At 43.1% G+C, this 26069-nt stretch overlaps 1 protein-coding gene across 3 annotated transcripts in view; it reads left to right on the top strand.

Moving 5' to 3' along the window:
- Positions 1–26069, top strand: part of UBE4B (ubiquitination factor E4B) — a 111737-nt gene that overhangs the window by 1640 nt on the left and 84028 nt on the right. The window lies entirely within an intron of this gene.

The following is a 26069-nucleotide window of genomic DNA, read 5'->3' as shown; positions in this document are numbered from 1 at the left end:
ACAGTTCATGTAAAACTTCTCTACAGTATTGTGAAAGTAGTCATCCATCAGGTTGGTTGTACTGTAAAACTTCCATGCTTCAGTTTTAGCTGCAGAGCACTCAATATATTTACCTAGGGACTAAAATTCTCCAGAGATGAGGCAGGCAAGTGGTGGGTTAAGGGTCACATAGGAAAGGAAACAAATAATTTTGTTGGTTTTGATACCTGGCTTTTTGGAAAGTCAGAATTGCCCATTCTTTGTTACTGACTTTGTTTTCTAAATACATCAGTAGTGTAATCTTAAATTAGAAGAATACTGAACAATTTCTTTCATTCAGGTAGGAAGTATCAAGAGATCCTCTTAGAGGCACTTTGTTTTCTGTAGTTTTTTTAAGTGCACCCTCTTTTTTCTTTAACATTAATGCTAGTGGATCATTTCTCTTAAGGCGGAGAGTTTTTTAGTGAGTTTTTTACCTCCAGAAATTACTTTTTTTCTTGACATTCTTTAAATTGTTCCTGGTTTAGAAGTTTTTACATACTTGAGTTTTCACTAAGAAAACCATTAAAGCATACAGACCAGTTAAAGAGCTGTATAATCTGAACTGTAGCTCTTCACTTTATCCAGTCCTTGAGGAAGGTATTAACTTTTTTTTTTTTTTTACCATATATGGAACAAATATAATCATTGTGGAGGAGATAGACATTTTTCAAGGTCAACAAAATATTAAAATAAATGTGAAAAATTAAATTCACTAATATAAGATCAACATAAAATTATGTTCAACAAATTAGTTGGCCTGAACACAAAGGGACAGTTCAATAACTGGTAATTTTACTCTCAGCATAATCTAAAACAAATATTTTATGGGGAAGAAGCTTAAGTTTTTTTTAATCCATTCCTGTAATTCTGGGATTAGGGGAACAGTTCTCAACAGAGACATTTCCAGAACTTTTGCCTTATTGTTACTCTTTTGGTGGAAACTTGTGTCACAGATACGGTAGTTGACATTTATTTGGTTAGAAAATAATACATTTATATTATTGAAAACTCAAACATGTGTCTCAGGGTGTAAACAGTCAAGACATTGATCTTTCAATCTACATTAGGAAATTAGGTATGACAGAGTTTCATATTTTAGCAAAATGAAAATATATGAGAATGTAGTCCATGAAAAATAGAGCCTGCTGTAACCAGGGTAGTAGCTTTAGAAGATTTTACATTATGGGTACTTTTTGGTCCCTCTTATAGATCACCTTGAATTCTTGTACTTTTCTTCTCTTGTGCTTTCTAAGTAGAGTATTTCTTTAACTTCAGTGCTGTTTTTATAGCACATTACAATGAGCCCTTTGCTCTATAGAGCAGATCCGTGACTAAGTTTTTTCTCTTCAGGAGCCTGCATTTCAAGGCGTCAGTATTTACATTACATTCATTCTGTACCCTGCTCATGTGTTGTTTTTTTTATACCAAAATGATGCTCTGAGTAGGGCAGGTATTTTAAACAGATTTTCAACTATGGTGATGATGTGTTTTCATCGAAATGATTTTCTTTTTTTTTTTTTGCAAAATCTGTATGACCTAGTTCATCTTCAAGAGGGCTGGCTGGGATTCAGGGTGTGGTCAAGGTTTTAGAAGTTGTCTTCCTTTCCAAATGCAGAATATATGACCTTGGACATTTTAGCAGTGTTTTTTCAGGGGAAAGGGACCAACATTTATTAGCAGTCTTAGAAACCTGCTCTGTGCCAGGCATTTTACAACCACTGTCTCATTTGATAAAACAGTGCAGTCCAGCAGTTCCTTAAATTTTCCTTGTTTCATAGGTGAAGCAGTTGAGAATTAGGTTAAGTCCATAGTGCCCTGGCTTAGAAGTGACAGAATTGGAATTCAAACCCAGGGTTCCTGATCTAAAAGCTCTTTTTACCGTATTTTAGTGCCCAACAACTGCCAGTAAATTCACCACAGCTTCTATATAAATATCCTACTAACATGCTTGATCTGCATAGTTTTTCTGTAAAAGTGTTGTTTTTTATGAATTCATTCATGATGTGATCAAGTTTCTAGTCTTTTTGGTGCTGACTCTCATCACACCCCTCCAAAATCATTCACTTGGCAAACATTTCTTAAAAAGATGCTGTTGGGGCTTCCCTGGTGGCGCAGTGGTTGAGAGTACGCCTGCCGATGCAGGGGACACGGGTTTGTGCCCCGGTCCGGGAGGATCCCACATGCCGCGGAGCGGCTGGGCCCGGGGGGCACGGGCACTGAGCCTGCGCGTCTGGAGCCTGTGCTCCGCAACGGGAGAGGCCACAACAGTGAGAGGCCCGCGTACCGCAAAAAATAAAAATTAAAATTAAAAAAAAAAAAGATGCTGTTGCTTTGTGACCACCTAGAGGGGTGGGATAGGGAGGGTGGGAGGGAGACGCAAGAAGGAGGAGATATGGGGTTATATGTATATGTATAGCTGATTCACTGTTATAAAGCAGAAACTAACACACCATTGTAAAGCAATTAAGCTCCAATAAAGATGTTTAAAAAAAAAAGATGCTGTGCATTTCCAGCAATGTGTTAGGTAGGTTAGGAGAAACACAGTCTTTTTCTTAAAGAAATTATTTAACTGGGGTTAGGGGATGGGTAGAGATAGAGATAGCTAGGAGTCCAGCAATTACAATACAGGGTGCTAAGAGCTGTTGTGGACCTATGCACAAGACAGGAAAAACAAGAAGGGAGCCCTGTTGGCTTAGCGTCTTAGCGAAAACTTTCAAGAAAAAGCGATGCTTATGCGAAGGGCTCTTGAAACCGGCTGTGAAACTGGGGAGCTCAGGAAACCACAAGAAGTAGTGGGACTGGAGACAGGATTTGCCTGAGGGAGTGGCCGCAGGCAGACAGGCACCAGGTCTCCGAGGGTTTTCAGAAATTCCTAGGAGTTTGAACTTTCTCAGTGAGACTGTCAGAAGCCTTTGAGGGATTTTAAGGGATTCGAAAGATAACTGGCAAGGGTGTCAAAGGTGGATAGGAAGAAGGTGGCTGCTGTTGCTATGGGGACCAAGGCAGTGGAGTCTCAAGCAAGGCCTTGGCAGTGGGAACGGAGGAGAGCAGACATCAGAAATATTGAGGATCTAAGTTAACCCACTTCTGATGATAAGTTTGATGTGAAAGAGGTGGACACAGGGGAAGAAAGAAAAAGATGACTCCTTGGTTTCTAGTTTGGGAGAAGGATGGCTTGGAGGAGAGAGAAGGAATTCCAGACAAGGAGCAGATTTTGGAGAAAGCAGATTTGTTCCTTTGGACCACTGAAAGATGAGCTGACATAGAGGCGCCAGCCCTGGCCTTTCTGCTCTTAACATCTCCATCTCTGACCTTTTCTTTCTTTGTAACAGGCCTCAGGACCTAAGCTCACTTCTTTTCCAGTAGATCATTGCTAACACTCACTTGATAACCAGGATTCTCCTTCCTCAAGCCTGGAAGGAGAGTGGGATGTTGCCTCCCAGGCCCCTTCTCCACTCCTTTTTGTTCATTTTAGCCAAGAAACAGAGAATGGTAATGATAATAGTTGACATTTATGAAGCTCTTAATATGTGCTAAGCACTTAACTTGCTCAGCAAGGTTGGTATTAATAGCCCCGTTTTACAGATTAAAAAGTTGAGGCCGATAGAAATTAACTTGCCAAAAGGTGGATAACGAGGAAGTGGTAGAACCTGGATTCTAATCCAGAGTCTGATCCCAGAGTTCTTAATCCCTTTGCTAAACTACCTCCAAAGTAGGGATAATCTCAGCCAGATGTAATGGTTACGGCATTTTTATTGTCCCTCTTGAGATGGGAAGTGGAAGCCCTCGTTATTGCTAAGAGTGGAGCTTATCAAATAGCCCTCTACTCTTTTAGGGGAAAAAGACAGGAAGACTTCTGACAACAGGTCCTCGGGTCTTCAGGCCTGTGCTTGGCACAGAATGCATTTTCTCAGAAGGTACTTGTGGTGTGTCTAGGTGGAGAGAGCTTCCTGTAGCAGCTCATTCAGTGATACTTGCTGTTTACTTGCTGCATGTCAGACACCACACGAGCCTTGCTTGCACGGAGCTCCTTTCTAGTGGGAGGAGACGTGATAAACAGATACATGCACATAAGATGTCATTTGGTGACAGTGCCACGGAGAAAAATAAAATAGGCTATAAAGGGATGGAGAGCGATGCGGGGAGTGTGTGCAATTTTAGGAGGTGACTTTCAATCAACTCTGAGGTGCCCCGCCCTTTTTGCTTCACATTTTCACATCTTTGAAATTGGGATGCTTCTTGGTGTAATCACGGTTGGCCACGTGGTAGTTGTCATTTCCTGTTTATGTGTACACCTGGTTATACCTGTTCATGCTGTTGTACGTTGAATTAAATGCTGTGCGTGAGAAAGGTAGTTGCTATTTTAAATGCCTCCCCCCAGATGACACATTGATTAGCAGTGGAAGCATATGTTACTTTGTATGCAGAGAGAAATGGAAATAGCAGCCGGGTCTCGATTTGATATTAGTAAAGAAAACAAAGAAAATGTTGGTGAAAGAATGACCACAGTTTCATATTTTATTGCAAAGCAACAACCAAGTGCATTAGGGAGCCTTAGAAAGGCAGAAATCCACAAGTCTCTGAAGCTGTGTCACATTTTGAAATTGAAGATACAGTTAGGAGGACTGCCTTCCAGGCAATGCAGTTGAAGGTCAGAGACGCTCCACCTTCTCAGAAAGAAATTTCAAAGCAATGAGATGCTGGTGTAACTGATGACTACTTTGGCCTGGTCTGTTGTTAAGGTATTTTGTTGTGGTTTAATGGACAGTCGTTTTTTGTCTTGGTGGTGCAAAAAACAACGGTGCGGTTTACAGTCAGTGACATTTTGTATTTGATGACATATGGTATATGCCCAGCTTTGTTTTAGATCATGAGGATATATGAATGAACAATACGGGCAGAAATCATTGCCTGCATGGGGCTTGCATTCTGAATTATGGTTTTTTTTTAATTTATTAATTAATTAGTTTATTTGGCTGCGCCGGGTCTTAGTTGTGGCATGTGGGATCTAGTTTCCTGACCAGGGATCGAACCCGGGCCCCCTGCATTGGGAGCGTGGAGTCTTAACCACTGGACCACCAGGGAAGTCCCTGATTTACGTTTTAAAAGAATCACTGTGGCTGCTGTGAAGAGAATAGATAGAGAGGGAAAGAGTGAAAATGGAGAGAAAGGTTAGGAGGCCAGTGCAGGAGTCCCAGGACCAGGGTTTGTAGTGGAGAAGGTGAGAAAAGGTCAGATGGTCAGATATTTTGTGGGTAGAGCCAATAGGATTGGGTGATGGGATGGATGTGGAGTGGAGTCAAGAATGGCCATCTGAGCTGGGATGTCATCGAGTGGACCGTTGTAACAGTTGAAATAGCACGACACGAAATAGCAGCTGCTTAAACCAGATAGATGTTTATTTCTCTCTAAATAGAAGTCTGGGTGGGAGGCTGGGGCTGCTGTGGCAGCTTCACGCTCATTAGGGGCCCAGGCGCCTTCTGTCCTGTTGTACCAACTCTCCTAACGTATGGCATCCATCTTTTGGTCCACGTCTGTCTGCACTGTAGCCAGAGGGACGAGAGGAGAGGGGAAGGAGAAGTCATGCTCCTCGTTAATGGCACAGCTTGGAAGTTGCACAGATCACTCACTTCTGCTCACCTCCCATTGGCCAGAACCTAAGTCACGTGGCCACGGCTCCTGGCTGGGAAGCTGAGAACTGCAGTTCTTACTGGGTAGCTGTATGCTCATCTAAAAGCTCTCTCACGTTAGAAGGGGAGTACAGTCAAGGCTGTTCTGTTCAAACCCTTCTTCTGAAACCTAAAACACACGCTCCGCTTTCCTAAAGAGGCAACCTTCAGTTGAGTCCAGAATCTCTGGGTGATATACCATCCAGGAACCTTTAGATTAAAATGCAAGTTATCAGCTGCTTTTCCCTCCCCGCGCCCCTACCCCACCATGTGCTGTGGTGGAGTAGGATAAAATCATGGAAATAACTACCATTTCGAAAAGGGAAGACTGGGGAGTACAGATCCCTCACTGGTCCACAGCCATTGTCAGCTCCTGCCAGGCTGTGGTAGGGGGTCTCCCTGCCTGGGCAGTGGTGGGAGTTCCTGAATCAGTCCTTTGGGGCCAGGTCATTGGAGAATATCCCCTTCCTGGGGCTGAACAGTGTCTCCAGCTTGTTTCTTTCAGGAGCCTGAAGGAGTTGGCTTTTTCAACCCTACTTGATCCCCAAATTACCAGACTCTGAGCAAACTTAGACTAGACTGTGGACGTGCCTTAGGCAGACCTGTTTTCCCTTTTATCTCTGCAGGCAAATCGGCAAACTGCAGCTTGAGTCTGTCTCATTCTTGCGGAACTGCTTGCTTAAAGTGGCAAGAGGCCAATAGGCACCCAAATTCCGAATTGTTCAACCAGTTCCCCTAGAATTGTAGGCCGTGTAGGCATGCAGGCTATTTTCTGAGGTGTCACAGGTTTTACCAAACGTTTTATTGTGACCTAACAAGGTTACCAGCCTTCCATCCTGCAATATCTGTGCCCATGCTGAGCCCTAAGCCACTGCCACGTATTTATATTCTGTTTAGGTTGATTACTTCCAGGTTTCAAATTCTATATATTAGTTAAGGTATTGGTTTGATTGCTGCAGCAGAGAGATCCAAAATAATAATGGTTTAAATAAGATAGAAGCTTATATTTCTTTTAAGTAAAAACCTGGGTAGGTGGTTGAGAGCCGGTTTAATAATTCCATGATCACTAGGGAGCCAGTTCTCTTTAGTGCTGTGTTATCCTCTGTATGAGGCATCTAGCTTGTAGTCCAAGATGGCTGCTCCAGTGCCTATATGCACATCTGCATTCCAGTCCTCAGGGACCAAAGGGGAGGACATGTTCCTGTCTGTCAAGGGCATGATCAGAGATGTCACACATCATTGTTTACATCTCCTTGGCCAGAACGTAGTCACGTGGCCATAACCAAATGCAAGGGTGGCTGAATGTATAGGAGGAGGAAGCAACTAGCTCTCTCTACCACAGTGATGCCAAGAGTTTTAGCCTTCACAGTTTGAAAAATGGAGTTGTTCTGTACTGAGGTGGGGAACACTGAAAGAGGAGATTAGAGGGAGAAATTAAGCTATCTGTTTTGATCATATTCTTGTTATATTGTTTATTATTTGTCCACTTGGAGATGTTAAGTAGGTTGTTGGATGTATGTTGGGCTTGCAGTTCAGGAAGAAGGCTGGGGTTGGGGATACCAATCAGGACGTTGTCAGTATATTTAAAATCATGAGAATGGACAGATGACCTAGGGAGTGAGCCTAGATAGAAGAGTGGAAGTCAGAGGACTGAGCCTTGAGCCTCTCCAGCATTTAGAGATGGGAAGGAAAGAGGACCCAGATGGCTTCGCTGGTGGTGCAGTGGTTAAGAATCCACTTGCCAATGCAGGGGACACGGGTTTGAGCCCTGGTCCGGGAAGATCCCACATGCCGCGGAGCAGCTAAGCCCGTGCGCCACAACTACTGAGCCTGTGTGCCTAGAGCCCGTGCTCTGCAACAAGAGAAGCCACCCCGATGAGAAGCCCCTGCTCGCCATAACTAGAGAAAGCCCGGGCGCAGCAACAAAGACCCAACACAGCCAAAAATAAAATAAATAAAAATAATTTAATTAATAAAGAGAAAAAAAAGAGGATCCAGAAAAGAACTGACAAGGGATAGCCACTGAGATAGAAGGAAAGACAAGAGAGCCTGGAGTTCTGGTGTCCAGGAGAAGAAAGTGTTTCATGACGGAGGGCAGTGTTCAGCTCTGTTGAATGCCAGTAAAGTAAATTAAAGGAAGACCAAGACTCAACGATGGGATTTGGCAACGTGGAGGTCATTAGTGACCTTGACAAGACCAATTTCATTGCTGAATAGGTTCAAGACAGAATAAGACAGAACGGGATGGGAGAGTACATAGCTCAGAGTGAGGTATCAGCTCCAGGGGTATACTGGGGAGCCATCCATACACTGTGAAGCCATGGGTTTAAAAAGTGGGAAGAAGATATTTGGTGAACATATCTATCTATCTATTTATTTATTTATTTATGGCTGCGTTGGGGCTTTGTTGCTGCGTGCGGGCTTTCTCTAGTTGCGGCGAGCGGGGGCTATTCTTTGTTGCAGTGCGCGGGCTTCTCATTGCAGTGGCTTCTCTTGTTGCGGAGCACGGGCTTTAGGCGTGTGGGCTCAGTAGTTGTGTCTCACAGGCTCTAGAGCGCAGGCTCAGTAGTTGTGGCACACGGGCTTAGTTGCTCCACGGCATGTGGGATCTTCCCGGACCAGGGGCTTGAACCTGTGTCTCCCGCATTGGCAGGCGGATTCTTAACCACTGTGCCACTAGGGAAGTCCCAGAACATACCCTTTTAAATGTTATCTTTTACCGTTTTCTATTATGATCACTAATTCCTTTATTCATTCAATAAATATTTACTCTTTACTCTGTTCCTCTCTTTCCCGAGGTAGGAAGTAAAGGTGTGGAGGTAGATTTGTATATTATTCCTAGCAGGGTGTTTGGGGCCTGAAGAGTTCCAAATGTAAATTTTGAACCATAATCTGGGCACACTGAATCACACTACAGTTAATCTTTAAAACATTTAAGAAAGAGTGGCAAATAGGTATATGATAAAGTATTAATTTTGTTTGTGTAGTTTCAGCAAATATGTGTGGGATGTTTACTCTCTGCTGGGTATTGAGGGGTACATGTGTGGAGATACCGTCTCAAATATGAGTGAGACCTGGTCTTCACCTTCAGGGAGCTCGTAGTGCAATGGGGAGACAGGAACACAGCCAACTCCAAGTAGAGTTCAAGGGCTGAAATAGATACTTAAGGAGTACAGTTGATGGAGCAGTGAATCCTGACTGGGGAAATCTGGGAAGGGCTCTGGGAGGATTTGAGTTAGTCTGTAAAGATGATCAGAATTTTTGACATTTAGAAAAATCTGTGGTGAGGATAAATGTTTCAGTTATTTCTTACTCTGGGCAAACTCTGTTACATTCACTCTTTGAAATTGATTGTAAAATTTTTAGAAGCACTGAAGAAGCATTGGAGATGGTGAAAAAATCTCTGATATTGGTGGGTGTTTTGGGGTCTGAAAGGTTTTGCCATGTGATTATCGAGCACAGCCAACTGTGTAACCCCAAACGCTCCTAAACCAGTAAGTGAGCAGAAGCTGGAGGAGGAGGAGTTGAGGAGAAATAGGAAGAACAGAAAAGGTGTTTCATTAAAATCACTTCTCCTATCCTGATATTAATCACACTGGTTGGAATTGTCTGTTTGGCGTATCTCCTACTGCAGCATAAGCCCTGATTATTCTTGTTTTCACTGTTTTTTAGCCACCTCTTAGCACGGGGCTTGACACAGGGTGCCCCACGGTAAATAGTGGCTGAGTTCACGAATTGACTACAAGGTGTCTTTCCGTGACTCCCGGTTCTTGTGCTGCAATCGTTTTTTGCTTTGTTTTTGCTGTTACTATGTAAAATTACATTAGTTAGGTTAAGGTAGGCACTGGAAAGAAACCTTATTGTCAGAGCTGTAATTCAGAGTCAGATGTACCTGGGTTTTAGGTGGACCAACCAATTGGATGACCCGGGGCAAAGTACTTTCTGAGCCTCAGTTTCCTCACTTGTAAAATGGGGGTCTGCATACCTATCCGTGGCATTGTTCTTCATATTAATTGCAGTGATACATAAAGTGCTGAGTGCAGTGCCCTGGCAGAGCATGTAGGGACATATTAGCTCTCATATGTCCCTTCCTGGGACAAATTATCTCTCTTTTCCAGAGTAAGATTAAGTTGTACATGGTAAGAATTTTAGTTGGTGCTCAAATAGCACCTACCGAGCCCTTTGCCCGTAACAATGCGGAGAGCGTAAAAGGAGGTCTCTTACTTGTTAAGGTAGCAAATAGGCTGAGGCTTGTGTGAAAGGTTGGGTTGGAATCCTCTCCCCCAGCCCCTTAAGCTTCCTAAAGTCTCTTCTCACCCAGCTGCCATCTTTTGTGTGAAGCCGCAGTGTTATCACTGGGCACACCTCCTCTTCCTTGTTCCTAAAATCTGGAGTGATCAGGTGGCCTGCATGTACTAAGGGGGTGAAGGAAGAGCGAGGAAGTTTGAAAGGAAGGGAACTGTGCAGACAGGAGAAACACGCTGCATATCAGGACCAAAACCCAAAACACGAGGTGATTCAGTCTGCTCAAGTCAGATGACGTGTTTTGTCTTCTGAAGGGACTGTCCCCTCCTGCAGGGCTGGAGAAGGGGAATCTCTGAATGGGATGACGCTGTGCGAACTGCTTACCAGCTGCCGTATCTTTAGCATCATTTGAAAACAGTAGTCAGGCTGGGCAAAGAGGTCTCTTTTGGGTCCTAGTATTGAGGATATCTGGCCTTGACTTAATTAACTTTCTAATTAAACATTGTGAAATGTAGTCAGTGCACATTGTTTCTTTGCTCCCTGTCAGTGTTTGGTGTAGATTCTAGATGTGTCATACTGTCATGGTAATTAGTTAAGTTTTCTGCCTAGATGCGATGGCCCTTTGCTTTTATGGGTCTTGTTGGGAGCTGAACTCCTTGGATTTCCAAACAAATCATCATGCACATCTGTCATCTGCCAGACACTCTTCTAGGGTCATATTAGGTCAGGGTCTTTGGTCAGACCTCTGTCTATACTTGTCACCAGGGCTGGCTTCGCGGACATGTGACCTGCAGTCAGAAGTGCCCCACGCTTGGTCGAATGCTCTGCTGTTGCTGTCTTGAAATTTTTAATACATTTGAGCAAGAGGCCCTGCATTTTTATTAGGCCCCAGGCCCCACAAATCCTGTAGCTGGTCCTGGTTTGTCACTGACTTTCTCTGTACAGGTGGGTATATGTCTGGGGAGCGTTTGGTTAGAACCAAGCTTATAGAAAACCGTATGAAAGCTCATCAAAGACCGATGTTCAGGTTTTAATGGAAAAAATATTGATATATGTCTGACTCTAATGCTATGTCATTAAGAGAATTTCTTGAAATTTTTAACAAGTTTCTACTTATACACAATATTGAATCTTTGAATAACTCATTAAACTTCACCAGATAGATTCACTTTCGGCATGTGGGATCTTCCCGAACCGGGGCACGAACCCTTGTCCCCTGCATTGGCAGGCGGACTCTCAACAACTGCGCCACCAGGGAAGCCCTTAATCAATATTTTTACATAGAGGCATTTACTTCCATATTATCGTTTTCATGTTGCATATCTTATTTCTCCAATCTCAATGAAACCTCTTTTGTATTTTATCAAATACATTGGTCATATTTTTTTAGTATAAACACTTTTTTTCATGAATTATGGATTGTTGTATTTAAAAACTATAATTCGTGTTTTAAAATTAAAAACAATTTTTGATTAAAAAGTGTTATCCAACAGCTAGTTTTCATTATTAGTGCTTATCTGTAAATACTTCTTTGTGCTGGCCAATCAGGTATTATGATTGACCCAAAATAATCATATACAGCTTTCTCATTTTCAAAAATAATAAAGTACATTTAAGGTTAGAGATGGAAAAATTCTGTATGTATGAATGCCCTGGTGGGAAAAACTTATTTCTGAGAGGGAAATGAAAATTGGTGGAAAATTTAAAAATATCTAGCAACCTTTATAATCTACTGAGTAGAACTTTTTATGTGTGATTTAATTTACCCATAAAATTATCCTGTTTAGGCTATTGAGGGATATGAATATTTAGAAAAAAACAGGTAGTAAAGTTTTTTTTTTTTTTTTGGCCACGCCATGCGCATGCGGGATTTTAGTTCCCCAACCAGGGATCGAACCTGTGTCCCCTGCAGTGGAAGTGCGGAGTCTTAACCACTGGACTGCCAGGGAAGTCCCTTTTATTTTTTTAAAATTAATTTAAAAAAATTTTGAGGCAAGATGAAGGAAAAATTTTAAATGCTAAAAAGCAATAGCAAAACCCTTTTACCTTACTGTGTATAGATCTGCCAGAGGAATTTACACTTTGGTTTCAGCAATAATTATTTTGTGGGCCAGTTAAAAAATGTTAACGTTCAATCTACACAGAGAAAAAAATGTATAGCCCCTTTGAGCTTTGAACATCAGTTATGTAGAGTAGATGTTTAGAGTGTCATTTACGACATTTTTGTTTTAGGATGCTACCGTATGACAGCGTATATATGTTTATGTTTGATGAACATTAATTAATTAATTAGCTTTCCACTTTTATGTTAGTTAACCTTTTAGTTATGATAAATACAGACCAGGCATCATTTCCGTGGAGTTTCATCACAGGAGTGCCCAATTTTTTTTTCCTTCAAGGCCATCTTGGGGCAGATGGGTTGGTCATCTGCAGGGGCTTTTGTGTGTTTGTTCTTTTTTACTTTGTATAAATGTCCTCACACTCGAATAGTTTGGTGATTTCTGGTCTAGGGAAATGCGGATAAAGCAGTCTTTTGCCTTGAGATGTTATGATTAGAATGGCTTGTGAGTGGGAGAATTTTAGTGAATGCCAAGTGGAAAATATGCTTGTGAAAGTGTCCCATTAGACACCTCTTAGTCTTTTTTTTTGGTAATTTTTTTAAAATTAAATTTGTTTATTTAATTTTGGCTGCATTGGGTCTTCGTTGCTGTGTACGGGCTTTCTCTAGTTGTGGCAAGCGGGGGCTACTCTTTGTTGCGGTGCGCGGGCTTCTCATTGTGGTGGCTTCTCTTGTTGCGGAGCACGGACTTTTTGGAAGTCCCTCTTTGTCTTTCTTGATGTTAATGTGGACAGGTAACAAAGCACATTGACCCGTACTGGAACGAGATGTTTATATGAAAGTATTGCCATTTCTGTTTTTAAAAAGGGCTGAGTGGCATTTGGGATGATGCTTAACCTGTAGGGGGAACTTAAACATTAATGATCCATGTTAGGAAGGAAACCTTTATTCATATCAAGAATATGATGGGGCTTCCCTGGTGGCGCAGTGGTTGAGAGTCCACCTGCCGATGCAGGGGACACGGGTTCGTGCCCCGGCCCGGGAGGATCCCACATGCCGCAGAGCGGCTGGGCCCGTGAGCCATGGCCGCTGAGCCTGCGCGTCCGGAGCCTGTGCTCCGCAACGGGAGAGGCCACAGCATAAAAAAAAAAAAAAAAAAAAAAAAAAAAAAGAATATGATGGACAGGAAATGGCCAGAAGTCAGTGTTTTCTCCCTCTGAAAGAGCCCGCTTTCCCCAGCCCTGCTATATAGATCTGCTAGAATATTGGCGTTGGAGTGTTCAGAGTTGGTGTGAATGTAGAACTTTGGTAGAGATTAGAGAAAACGCACGAACCCTGCCCCAGAAGAATTTACACTTTTGTTTCAGCAATAATTATTTTGTGAGTCAATTTAAAAACTCTTTCCACATAGCTGGGCTTCAGGAAATTCTTTAAAATGTTTAATACTGCCTGTTTCACTCGGTCATTCTTAAGTGACCAGGAACCACTCTGTGAGAGAGTGTCAGAAGTAGCTGCTACTTGGTCTGTAGGCTCTTCTCGTCTATTTAAGGGCCACCAGGGAAGCCCTGTAAGGATCATTTTTTAAAAGTCAGATCGAGTTAAAATGATCCTACACTCAGGCTGTTTCTCTGCTCTATAATGTTAGGCTCTTGATTCTAGTGGTTTCTCCTAGTTTCACAGTCAGCTAATAGATCCGATGTTTTTCACAGATCTGATGTAGCTGTGCTGTTTATTCATACCGTTTGGGTAAAACAGCCCTGAGCCAAAGGAAAACAGCGTCTGAGCCTAAAAGGGAGGTGGGCAGAACAAAATGATGGGGGAAACTTGGAGGCTGAAGCTACAAAAAAAACAATGACTGTTTACTGTGTGTCGGGTGGGCGCTTGGTTTGTTCAGCAGATATCTACCGAGTGCTCTCTGCTGTAGGCATTGCCGTCGTTGCTTGGGCTGTGGCGGTGAGCACGGTAGGCCAGGTCCCTGCTCTCCTTGTGCGGCGCCGCGGGGAGGTAGGCCATACGCCCATAAAGAGAGACCAGCCCAGGTAATGTGTTGCGTTACCTTTATCTCTGATGACTGTCTTGCAAGATGAGTGATATTTATATCATCACCTGCTTCCAAATGGGGAAACCAAGACCCAGAGAGGTAACACAGCTGGAAATGGGTACAGCTGGGATTTTGACCCAGAGCTGGCCCCAGGAGAGCCCGTCCGTCCCGTTGAAGGCTGTGAAGAGGGCACCTGGCGCAGCAATCGCTCACCCACTGTGCTCGGTCTCTTGTTTTACTTCCTCTTTTCTTTCCCCCTTGTTTTACTTTCAAGCGGAATGCTTTTTTAAAAAAATTGCTCTAATATCAAATGTTGATGAAGAGTCTAGAATAAGTATTGTTATAAGCCGTTTATTATTTTAATTCGAAGTAATACTGTTAACTAATATTTTCAGTGTTACAGGGTGACTCAAGAAAGTACTTTGGATAATCAGGCAGCTTATGCCTTTGGTTCTTAGCCCTCTCCCTCTGGCAGAACCTGCTTAGGCACATACCTAACACATACCCAGGGTTCTCCATGCTATTGATCAGATGCAGAAAATATTGACATCAGTCATTTTTGTTGGACTTTATAAAACTCCATGTAATGACAGACCCTGTAATCACTGCCTGGCATTGGAGAATTGCTAAGGGTCAAACCTTTTTTCTCCCTGAGACAAAACAGTTTATAGTCTCTTTTCTAATGACAATAAAATCATTTCTTTGTTGTGAGCCAGACTGTGGGGGTGGTGGTTAGACTAGTTATGTAGGTGTGAGTGTCCTATGGTAAAGCAGCCAGGGTAGTAGAGTTCAAAAGACAGTTAGTTTGAAAATTGTGTATTTTGCCAGCGACTGCTGGAACTTGGCCTCTGTAAGAATTTTGTACTTTATTTTTGAGAGATTTACTCAACTAGAAAAGTACTCATGGAGGAAGTCGGATAACTTACCTTGTCTGCATTCCTTTCGCAGGGAAGGGAAGGGGAGCCTGGCAGGCAACTGAGTGGATGTGGGTAAAGACAGGCGCTGGAGTAGAGGGGGCACCGGCCCGGGGATGCTGAATGCAGGACAGCGAGACAGATAGCAAGTGACCACGAAATGGTCGTGTCCAAACCAGGACTCTTCCGAGAGTGGAAGGGGCTCTGTTAAAATTAGACAGGAGCACCTGGAGTGCACTGCTGGGATCCATGGTCCCCCTGCTGTGTGTGACACGTTTGGGCTGGGGAGGAGTGTTTGGGAAAAGCACTGATGCTTTAAGGTTTTAATCTGGGAGTCAGTCGTGAACGTGGTCGTCATATCCTTTGGAGAGGAAATGCAGTAGAGAAAGCAGGCTTCTTGTAGCTTTGAGTAAACATTTATTGAGTTGGGTGGGTAATCTGGAAAGAGAAGCAGAAAATGGTTGGAAGACAGATTGCAGAGGTGACATGACTGGTCTACTGTTGTCTCTCTCTGCTGTGCTTTGTGTGTCCTGTGGCAGGTTTCAGCTGATAGGAGGGCTTGGTCCTTTATTTGGAGTATGGGATCTGGGCTCACTGAGCTGTTAAATTCATGTGTTACAACTTGCGGTGCACAGTCACAGGAATGCGACCAGCTGTCTGTTCCTTTCTTCTGATACCTCCCTTTTATGACTTGCCGTTAAAGGAAGGGTAGAGAACTGCAGATTCTACAATTAAATGTCCTTTAGGTTCATTGTATTATGAGGCAAAAATAAAAATAGGAAACAGAAGGTAGAAGCAAAATCTTTGTTCAGAATCTCACCATCCAGGGATACCTGTAGTTTACCTTTTGGTGTATATACTTTCTTCCACTATTCCACTATTTTTTCTAGGTTAGGTATTTTCCCCCCACAACTAAACCTTCTAACATATTTTTTTTTGTCCCTCTAGAGTCATAGATTTTTGGAAATTGATTTTAGAAATTGTTCTAACCTACCCTCTTCGTTTGAAATTATTTTTTTTCTGATTATAAATTCAGTAGTATAGATTCACGGAATTCTGCACGATTCATTGTCGAAGACTTCCATAATCAGGAATAAAGGGAAAAGCAAGAATTACCTGTAAACCTGTTATCCAGAGAGAACCATTGTTAATTTGGCGGGGGGATTGCCTTCCCGGATTTTCTCAGTGTGTATATACTTCGCATACTCTGCTGTTTCCTACCTTTGTACCTCTGCTCTATCTAGCGTCCTCCCTCTTGAACATTACAAGTTTTGATTAATAAAATGTCCAGTTCACTCTGGTTTGAAAAACAAGATGCCACCTCTAGTCCTGCATTCCCCTCTTGCTGTCACTTGATCCCTTGGCTCTACTTTCACAGACTAGGCTCTTACAAGGGTAGATCTCTTATCCCCACTCATTTTTCAGTCCCCCTTCCTTTCCTGTGCTTTTTGGGGAGGCTTTTTCCTTCATCTTTCCACTTAGATTGCTCTTGCTAAGACCACCTGATTGACAAATCCCTTGGCACTTTTCAGAATGTGTTATTTAACCTCTCTTTGGATTTTGACCATGGTGACCACTTCTTCTTTTCAAAGTCTCTTCCTTTGGATATCATGGGGATACAGCTTTTCTTGACTTCTTTCTTTCTTTTCTGTCTCCATCACAGACTGCTCTTTCCTGTGTACCTTAAATGATGATGTTTCTCAGGATTCTACTCTCGAATCCCTTCATTCCCTACCTTCAGGGAATATCTGTTGAATGAGTGAATGCATGCACGAATGAATACCCTTTTACTGGGCCTTCACTTATTTATTCTCCAGGTACTTATTTAGTGCTCCTGTGGTCCATGCTCGATTCTGCAGTCCTCAGGAGATGGATGTGAACTAGATAGCAAATTTCTGCTCTTGGTACCTAGAGTTATCTGCCATGTAAGTGTTGGTACTGATGACTTGCAAGTTCGTATCTCCTGCCTGCGATCTGGACCCAAATCTCCAGCCGCCCCAGCCTGGCAGACAGTGAGGGTGCGTGTCTTCTCAGCAGCTATACTTCTACACACGGCTCTGCTTTGGGGTATCACTGGAGGGCCACTAAGACTTGCTTCAGCTCAGTGCTCACTAGGAGTTCTGTTGAGGGTACATGTTTATGGGGGATCGAGTGAAGGATATGCAGCCCGTTCATCCCCTGAGGAAGTGCTTTTTAATCTGTTCTGAGTCGGGGACCTCTTTACAAATCTTATGAAAACTGGAGATCCTCAGATTTTGAATCCGTGCCCTTAGTACTCTGAAGTCTGTCCTAAAATCAAGCCAGGCCACAGAGGTGGGGCAAGGCCCTCCTTCCTCATTCGGGCCACTCTAAACTGGATTGCTTCCTCTGAGTCACATTTTGGCATTAGCATCTGCCGATATGAATATGTGATATGTGTTGTCACTCACATACTGTGTTGGTAAACTACATGCATAATGTGTACTCATCTCCCTTCTGGCTTTATCTGATTTTTTCTGTCATCGTCTTGTTTCTGTCCTAGTTTCCTTATCTATCAATGTTTGATTTTAACTTAAGTTAAATTAAAAATGTATATTATATGGTTTTTTTGTTAATCATTTTCGATCCTTGTTAGAACAAGGAAATGATAACCATAAATAAAACAAATGTCAGCTGCCTATAGGGCATTTCTGTTTAGATATTCTTACAGGCATCTCATACCCAGTAGTCTAATCATGACTCATCTTCTCTTTATAAAAACCCCTCCCTCTGTATTCTCAGTTTTAGGAATTTTACCATCCACTTAGGTATCCTGGCCCGAAACCTAGACTCTCCACCCTTCCTCACATCTCACTTCCAAAATAATGACCGAGTTCTGTTGATTATACACACTAAATATCCCTGGAACTGTCGCTTGCGGCGTCCCCCTTGCCCAGGCTTGCTTTGTCCTGCCTTAGTCCATTCTCCACATGGTAACTAGAGTGATGTGTTTTAAAAGATAAATCTGACCCGGTCACTCCTTCAAAATCTCTTCCTTGCCGTCATGAAAAAGTTCAGCCTTAGGATGGTATTCAGAGCTCACCATGGGCTTGCCCCAGCCTGTCTTTCCTGCCTTGTGTCTTGCTTTGGCCGTTCACACGCATCTTTAACAAGCAGCCCAGAATTCCCTAAACACTGTGTGTTCTCACAAAGCCTCCCCACCGTTGCCAGTGCTCCAGTGTCCCTTTGCTTGCCGAGTCCTACCTGTCCTGAGGAAGGAACTCTAGTCAGGTAACGTGCACAGCGTGTTATGTTGTAGAATTTGTATGTTGCTTGACTTGCAAGATTACTCTTTGGGCTGATTCAGAAATGACTTACTATAGTTAGCGAAAGTGATTGTGAGTCCTGAAAACCTAATAGTGAGAAAAGCCAGGTGTTATTCTGTGCACAAACTATTGATCGTGTCTTTGGGGAATCGAGTATTTATAAACATGTACACAGTAAGTAATACAGCAGCTTATCCAGCTTAAGCAAAAATAGGATTTATTTTAAGGCTACAGGGGTCCTCCTTCTGAGCCCAGGGACAGAAAGATAGCTGGGTCACGGGAAGCAACTGGAACCTGGAATCGGAACGCTGCCAGGGCTTCCTTTGTCTTGGGTTTGTGCTTCATTGTAATCGCCCCTTGTACACACTGTGCATTACCTTCCCTGTGTCTCACTGTCTCATACTCATGGGCACCCCTGGCTGCTGCAACTTCATGCCTACTGTGTACAGCTGAACACGGCTAGAGAAAAGCCAAGCCGGGTGGGCTGGTAGGTGTAATTTTTCTCTCAAGTTTTTATTCTGGAAATGTTCAAATCTGCAGAAAGATTGATCGAGTCACCTGGATGGATTCATCGTGTGTTAGCGTTGCCCTGTTCCGTATTCACTTGGTATGTAAGTGTGTGTGTGTGTGCATGTAAACATACACACGTAAACATACATGTTGGTTTTGACTGAACTGTTTGAAAGTACAGAGAACCATAAAGCAGAGATGGGGGACAGGAGGTGGCCAGGGAAGGCCTCACGAAGAAGGTAGCATTTGAGCAAAGACCTGAGGAGGGGATGCTGGGAGGATCCCCTTAGAGAGGAGTGTGCTAGGGAGAAAGAGGCGGCAGTACAGGAAGTGACCCCTAACACCTGGACAGTGCGTGTGCTGAAGGAAAAAGAGCCTCTGCTTCACTAGACTGTTTTATTGTCAAGATATTCCCTGCCCCTTCCTGGCGGAAGGTGTTATGTTTCTCAGCCCCACTGGCTGCAGGTGTGGCCACGTGACTTGTTTTGGCCAATGAGATGTGAGCAGAAACGAATAGGTCCCTTCTGGGCGGGTACCCAGTGAGCACGCTCCTCTCCCTTTGCCTTGACAAGTGGGAGTGTTCCCTGTAGAGGCTACTTTGTCATCCTGGGTCCTTGGAGTGAGGACGATTTGGAGCAGAACAGCCCTTGCATCTGAATGTTTTCAGATTTTATAGACATAGTAGGAGATAATAATAGTTTCATTCTCTTCATCAGAAATTGTGTGAAAGGAGAAGGAAGATGGGCAAAAATAGAAATTTATTATGTATCATTGCCATTTTCATTTGCACCAATACCTATTGTAATGTAAGTATACCCAAATGGAATCACAGTGTGTGCCCTTTTGCAACCTGCTTTTTCAATTCAATTAAAAAATACTGTGGTAAAATACATATAACAAAAATATACCTTCTTTTAAGAGCAGGAGATATCTGAATAGGAAACACATTGTTTTCTTTAAAAGATATGGCATGACTGGGCTTCTTTGGTGGCGCAGTGGTTGAGAGTCCGCCTGCCCATGCAGGGGACACGGGTTTGTGCCCCAGTCCGGGAGGATCCCACATGCCACGGAGTGGCTGGGCCCGTGAGCCATGGCCGCTGAGCCTGCGCGTCCAGAGCCTGTGCTCCGCAACGGGAGAGGCCACAACAGTGAGAGGCCCGCGTACCGCAAAAAAAAAAAAAAATATATATATATAGCATGACTAAGCTCTGTATGTATGTATTATATGTGTATGTGTGTATGTGTAACCTCCCTATGAAGTGATAATGGATGCACCAGACATCCATTATCAAAGGAGAAGAGTTGCACTCTTTTCCTTTGTGTCTTTTCTACTCTCATTATATCTTGTACAGACCTTATTTTGCTGTATCATAATTGTTGATTTTCTTCTATGTCTTTCCCCAGTGGATCTGGAAGTCCTTAAGGATAGAGCTTATGACCCCAGTGTTGTCTTACTTTTAGTGCCTGCTACCGTGACTGGTGCAAAGTAGACAAAAAAACCAACAAAGGACTGAATTTGGGGGGCAAGATGATGTTCATAAAGTGTCATTTTTTTCCTGTTTTATTTATCCATACTCTATATATTTTAAACAAGAAAATGGAAATATTCTTTGTTTCAGAATACACAGTCATCAAAGAGGGAGATTTCTAATATTCTAATGTTGTTAGAATATAAATACAGTATCTGAAATACCAACATTCTATGCATAAATTCCTTTATTTGTAACTGATAATGCACCAGCACTGTGTCCTCAGGGAAGTAAGGCTGCCTCCATCTGCAAGACACTGCAGCTTCAGAGGGGGTTTTCTTCTGTAAAAGATCAGTGGGGTTTGGGTAAGACTGTACCCTCTGGAGTTAGAGTGGCTACTCTTCGGCTTTCTAGCTGTGTGACCTTGAGCAAGTCACTTAGCCTCTCCGAGTTCAGCTTTCTCATCTATAAAATGGGAAAATAAACGTACCGTCTCTTTGGATTATTAACTAAGTTTATATACGTGAAGCCCTTAGAACCAGCATTTGAGACGTGATAAGGGTTTGGTAAGTGTTAGTCATATTAATGTTAATGCTGTTTTGTCTTAGAGTTTGCAGCAGCCTCCCAAAGTATCAATAATTGTCAGTGACTAACCTAGAAAACTTTATTATCTGAGTGCCGCGTTCACTTCCTCTTTGCAGGAGAGGAGATGATAGGATTGTATTGAGAAGTAAGGAGACATGTACTTGTGTTCAGTTGAAATCTTTGACTTAAACTCTTGTCACTTCTTGCTGTAATGTTAGGATTTAAAGAAAAAGCATTTTTTCATATTTTTGGCCTCATGTATATAGGGTGACAGTGATAGACTGAGTTTAATATATTCTTTTTAAATGGGGGGGATTTAAGTGACAAGACTTTTGGAGCTTTAAGTGAAAATTAATGTAAAGTTGTGAATTTTAAAAAGGAAACTTGTGAATTTTAGATCTCAGAGCTGTGGTGTTCAGATTTGAATGTATTTACTTTGAGATATATTGTTGGGCTTAGATATAGGCATATTGTGAAATTGTCATAGCAGTTAATAACTTTTAGATATGACCAGCTATTAAAAAAGAAAATAAAACCTACAATAATAATCAAAACAGGAGATACCTCCAGAAGGACACCATCCCAAAGAGTAAATATTTGAAAATGTTTTTCTTTATGTTGGAATTTAATATTTTAGAATTTAATAATTTGGAAAAGTAAGATGCTTTTGTAGAATGACTGTTTACTAAATTTAAAACAGTGCCTTTTGGATTTATTTTTCCCCACACAAACGCTAAAAATAGGAGGATCAGTTTGGCCCATCCTGTCTTAGCTTCTGCCTCATGTCACCACAGTGGCCCTTGCTGTTTTGAACAGAGGCTGTTTTGAATCTGTTTTTAGTTAGTCAGAAACGTGAGGGTAGGAAATGCTGCATCAAGATAAAACAGTTCCAGGGAAACCTCTATTTTATTTATGTTTTATCCTTTTTAAATTCTATTATTATTATTTTTTCGTCTGTACCGTGTGGCTTGCAGGATCTTAGTTCCCCGACCAAGGATTGAACCTGTGCCCCCTGCAGTGGAACCCAGGCCCACGGCAGTGAAAGCACTGAGTCCTAACCACTGGACCGTCACGGAATTCCCGGGAAACCCCTATTTTAATGTCATTTGTGAAATAAGAACTGAAACAGTCAAGATAAGAAAAACTCTAGGAATGAGATTTCATGATCAGTATGTTTGGGTTTGAGTTGTGGTTAGGTCGTAAGTTGAGGAATTGGAAGTTCCTTTTTTATGCTCTTGGTTTTTTACTCTCTGTGACATCTAGGAAGAAGTTCTTTTAAAAAGGACTTCCGCTTAACTTAAAAGACATTCTACCGGTCTTACCTGCTTATGTATAGAGTAGGCAAAGAGGAAAACGTTTAATAATACTTTGGTGTGTTGGGACTATTTTTAGTTTGTGTCTCATACGTTTTGCTTGTGATGAAAGTGAGGTCACGTCTCTTAATAGTCAAATTAATTAGGTAGGCCTTCATACCTGCGATTGCTCAAAGCCATTCTCTTGAGAGTCTCCAGTCCAGAAATTCCCAGGGTCCTCAGGCTGCTAGGCCAGTTCAGAGCCACCACCATGGTGGAAAGTGGTCAGTCCACTGAAGGGCACTGTCTTCTACTGAGAGCATTGCAGCGGGGCCGCCCAGAGCACTGCCCCATCCATGGCTGTTTCTTCCCTTCCCAGCAGGTTTTTTTTTTTTTTTTTTTTTTTTTTTGCGGTACGCGGGCCTCTCACTGTCGTGGCCTCTCCCGTTGCGGAGCACAGGCTCCGGACGCGCAGGCTCAATGGCCATGGCTCCGGGGCCCAGCCACTCCACGGCATGTGGGGTCTTCCCGGACCGGGGCACCAACCCGTGTCCCCTGCATCGGCAGGCAGACTCTCAACCACTGCGCCACCAGGGAAGCCCCCAGCAGGTTTTTAAGATGGGGCGTCAGGACAGGTTCTGCCAGTCTCCTCCTACCAGCTCATGTTATCCGTGGACCTGTCTCTTTTCCTTACTCCACTCCTCCATCTCCCTTCCTGGTCCACAGTATATTTCACAAAGTCTTGATTCTTATTCTTTTTTTTAAACCTGTGTTTGTGGAGTGGTGGTGGGGAGGGATTAGGGAATCCCAGCACGGTGGAAATCTTTCTTCTTGGAAAATTTCCTTCAAGCCCGTATTACAGTGAGTCAGGACATTTATTCTATGTTTATATCACTGCGGAGGACATCTGAATGTAACATCTCAGGCTGAACTTGGCACCCAGTTTTTTTTTGTTTTTGTTTTTTTCCGTGGTATGCGGGCCTCTCCCGTTGCGGAGCACAGGCTCCAGATGCACAGGCTCAGCGGCCATGGCTCACAGGCCCAGCCGCTCGGCGGCATGTGGGATCTTCCCAGACCGGGGCACGAACCCGTGTCCCCTGCATCGGCAGGCGGACTCTCACCACTGCGCCACCAGGGAAGCCCAGCACCCAAATTTAAAGTGGCTTCATATTTTTTTCAAAAGCAATGTGTGTGCTTTTTCAAAGGTAATATTATCATTCCGTAAACAGTAAATTTTACGTGCAATGCATTTTCTGATAGTTTTCATTTATTCTTTAATTCATTCAGCACATATTTAAAGAGCACCTACTATGTGCCAGGCACTCTTCTAGGCACAGATGAGCCATCAGAGAAAAAACTGAGAAAAGCCCGGGCCTGAAGAAACTTAAAGTAGGGGGATGGTGAACAAGCAATACACAAAGGAACATCACAGGGCTTCCCTGGTGGGGCAGTGGTTAAGAATCCGCCTGCCAGTGCAGGGGGCACGGGTTCGAGCCCTGGTCCGGGAAGATCCCACGTGCCGCGGAGCAACTAAGCCCATGCGCCCTGCCTACTGAGCCTGCACTCTAGAGCCCATGAGGCACAACTACTGAGCCTGCATGTCACAGCTACTGAATCCCACGTGCCTAGAGCCCATGCTCCGCAAAAAGAGAAGTCACTGCAATGAGAAGCCCGCGCGCCTCAATGAAGAGTAGCCCCCGCTCACCGCAACTAGAGAAAGCCCAGCAACACACAGCAACGAAGACCCAATGCAGCTAAAAAATAAATAAATTAATTGATTAAAAAAAAAAAGAAACATCACATATGTAGTAGGTCAGTTAAGAGCCGTGAACATAAAATGAATTAGAGAACAGGGCAAAGTGCTAGTTTTCTCACAATTCTCTGAGGAAGGCACTGTTTATCCCCATTGTACAGATTCGGAACTGGAAGCCCAGAGAGGTCAGGTGACTTGTCTTGAGCCCACTTAGGTAGTGAGTTAGTAGTAAAGGTTGCATTTGAATTTCAAGTCAAGCACGGGCTCTTAAGTTTAGCTGCCTCTAAAGTAATGAAACTTAACTTCTAGCAAATCCCCAAATGCTGGTTTCCTTGAAAATTTAAAGTCTCTTCTGTTGTATTGGTGTGTATACACAAACACATTTTAAAATGAAAATACTGCCTTAATTTCAGTATCAGGTAGTAAGCACAGTGTTTGTGTAAGGTTTTTTAATTTACACTAAATTGAAAAAAATGGAGAATCCTCATAAAGACTGTAGCATTTCCAGTGGGCCTTGAGGGATAAGTAGGATTTATTTTTTAAAATTATATCCTATTTGAAACACGTAAAAGACTATATTTAACGTATAAGTTATGAAGAGTAATATGATGAACACCCATGAACTCACTACCCACAGTTGTAAGTATACAACCCAGTGAATTGGCACAGGCGGACACACCTGTGAAACTAGCATCTCGTTAAAAAAGACAAAAGGCCATTACCAGCACCCAAGACACCTGCTCATGCCTCCCCCAGCCGTCCTCCCTGTACCCCCGCACCCCCCGCCAAAGGTAACCACTATCCTGACTAATGTTACAGTTTAGTTTTTCTTGTTTTTGAAATTTATCAGAATGGAATCATGCAGTGTTTGCTTTCTCATGTCTGGCTTTTCTTTTTATTTATTTATTTATTTATTTATGGCTATGTTAGGTCTTTGTTGCTGTGCGCAGGCTCTCTCTAGTTGCGGCGAGCGGGGGCTACTCTTCCCTGCGGTGCACGGGCTTCTCATTGTGGTGGCTTCTCTTGTTGCGGAGCACAGGCTCTAGGTGCGCGGGCTTCAGTAGTTGTGGCACGCAGGCTTCAGTAGTTGTGGCTGTGGGCTCTAGAGCACAGGCTCAGTAGTTGTGGTGCACGGGCTTAGTTGCTCCGCAGCACGTAGGATCTTCCCGGACCAGGGCTCGAACCCGTGTCGCCTGCATTGACAGGCGGACTCGTCACCACTGCGCCACCAGGGAAGCCTCGTGATTTGTGTTTTTAAAGAATTACTGTGATTGCTGTGTGGGGAATGGGTTGCAGAGGAATCTAGGTGATACATGCTTTCTTATCATTTAGGATTTTATTCTATACTTAGATTAAAAAAAAATCTCCCTAGCTCTTGGCAACCACCATTCTACTTTCTGCCTCTATGAAATTTGACTAGTCTAGGTACCTCATGTAAGTGGAATCATACAGTATTTGTCTTTTTGTGACTGCCTTATTTCACTTAGCATAAAGTGCTTGGGGCTCATTGTGTTGCAGTCAGAATTTCCTTTTTAAGGTTGAATAATATTCCATTTATGTTTAGAGCACATTTTATTTATCTATTAATAGACATTTGGGTTGCTTCCACCTTTTGGCTTTTGGAAATAATTTTACTATGAACATGGGTAAACAAGTACATGTTTGAGTCCCTGCTTTCAGGTCTTTTGGGTATATACCTATGAATGGAATTACTGGATCATATGGTAATTCTATGTTTAATTTCTTAAGGAACTGCCATACTGTTTTCCATAGCGGCTGCACCATTTTACATTCCCAATAACAGTGTACAGGGGTTCCAGTTTCTCTACACCCTTGCTAATAGTTGTTATTTTATGGGTTTTTGATTGTTTTTTTGATAGTAGCCATCCTAATGGGTGTGAGGTATTAGCTCCTTGTGGTTTTGATTTGCATTTCAGAAATCTAAAGCTTTGAAAGTGTTTAAAGAAAGGCGGATGGGGCCTCTGCCCTCCCTAGGCCAGAGTGGACCCAGGCGTATCCATTAGGAAGCTTTTGCAGAGGTCCTGGTGAGAGAGGGTGGTGGCAGAGGAGCTGAGCGGGGAGGGTGTACTCCAGCAGAAGGAACAGGACTTGGTGGTAAATTGTCTGTGTTTGAGGAGGTGAAGGGCAGCAGAGAAGCTGGGAACACAGACCCTGGGTCTCTGGCTTGATAATTGCGTTGGGAACAGGTTGGGGGTGGTGTGTCTGG

Source organism: Neophocaena asiaeorientalis, unplaced genomic scaffold, assembly GCF_003031525.2.
Source record: "Neophocaena asiaeorientalis asiaeorientalis breed wild unplaced genomic scaffold, Neophocaena_asiaeorientalis_V1.1 scaffold275, whole genome shotgun sequence".
In the NCBI taxonomy this organism is placed as follows: Eukaryota; Metazoa; Chordata; class Mammalia; order Artiodactyla; family Phocoenidae; genus Neophocaena; species Neophocaena asiaeorientalis.
Note: the sequence above shows the minus strand (reverse complement) of the source record. Positions and strands in the feature narration are given on the sequence as shown.